Genomic DNA, 1,533 nt, shown 5'->3' on the forward strand with positions numbered 1-1,533 from the left:
GAAGGCCTCTGCCCGGCCACCCATCATCTGGGAAGTGAGGAGCGCCTCTGCCTGGCGGCCCCGTCCTGGAAGAAGTGAGGAGCACCTCTGCCCGGCCGCCCCGTCCGGGAAGAAGTGAGGAGCGCCTCTGCCGGACCGCCCCGTCCGGGAAGAAGTGAGGACCACCTCTGCCCGGCTGCCCCGTCGGGGAAGTGAGGAGTGCCTCTGCCCGGCCGCCCCGTCTGGGAAGTGAGGAGCGCCACTGCCCGGCCACCCATCGTCTGGGAAGTCAGCAGTGCCTCTGCCCGGCCACCCATCGTCTGGGAAGTGAGGAGCTCCTCTGCCCGGCCGCCCCATCTGGGAAGAAGTGAGGAGCGCCTCTGCCCGGGCGCCCCATCCGGGAAGAAGTGAGGAGCGCCTCTACCCGGCCGCCCCCTCCGGGAAGAAGTGAGGAGCACCTCTGCCTGGCCGCCCGGTCTGGGAAGAAGTGAGGAGCGTCTCTGCCCGGCCGCCCCATCTTGGAAGAAATGCGCAACGCGTCTACCCGGTTGCCCCGTCTGGGAAGTGAGGAGTGCCTCTGCCCGGCCACCCATCATCTGGGAAGTGAGGAGAGCCTCTGCCCAGCCACCCATCGTCTGGGAAGTGAGGAGCGCATCTGCCCGGCCACCAATCGTCTGGGAATTCAGCAGTGCCTCTGCCCGGCCACCCATCGTCTGGGAAGTGAGGAGCTCCTCTGCCCGGCCGCCCCATCTGGGAAGAAGTGAGGAGCGCCTCTGCCCGGGTGCCCCGTCCGGGAAGAAGTGAGGAGCACCTCTGCCCGTCTGCCCCGTCTGGGAAGAAATGAGCAGTGCCTCTGCCCGGCCGCCCCGTCTGGGAATTGAGGAGCGCCTCTGCCCGGCCTCCCCGTCTGGGAAGTGAGGAGCCCCTCTACCCGGCCACCCATCATCCTGGAAGTGAGGAGCGCCTCTGTCCAGCCCCCCAACGTCTGGGAAGTGAGGAGTGCCTCTGCCTGGTCGCCCCATCCGGGAAGATGTGAGAAGCGCCTCTGCCCGGCCGCCCCGTCCGGGAAGAAATGAGGAGCGCCTCCGCCCGTCCGCCCCATCTGGGAAGTGAGGAGCACCTCTGCCCAGCCACCCATCATCTGCGAAGTGAGGAGCGCCTCTGCTCGGCCACCCATCGTCTCAGAAGTGAGGAACGCCTCTGCCCGACCGCCCCCTCCGGGAAGAAGTGAGGAGCACCTCTGCCTGGGCGCCCCATCTGGGAAGAAGTGAGGAGCGTCTCTGCCCGGCCTCCCCATCTTGGAAGAAATGCGCAACGCATCTACCCGGTTGCCCCGTCTGGGAAGTGAGGAGCTCCTCTGCCTGGCTGCCCCGTCCGGGAGGAAGTGAGAAGCGCCTCTGCCCGGCCTTGCCGTACGGGAGGAAGTGAGGTGCGCCTCTTCCCGGCCACCCATTGTCACAGAAGTGAGGAGTGCCTCTGCCCGGCCACCCCCTCCGGGAAGAAGTGAGGAGCACCTCTGCCTGGCCGCCCCATCTGGGAAGAAGTGAGGAGCGT

The sequence above is a fragment of the Symphalangus syndactylus genome, chromosome 6 (genome assembly GCF_028878055.3).
Source record: "Symphalangus syndactylus isolate Jambi chromosome 6, NHGRI_mSymSyn1-v2.1_pri, whole genome shotgun sequence".
Taxonomy (NCBI): domain Eukaryota; kingdom Metazoa; phylum Chordata; class Mammalia; order Primates; family Hylobatidae; genus Symphalangus; species Symphalangus syndactylus.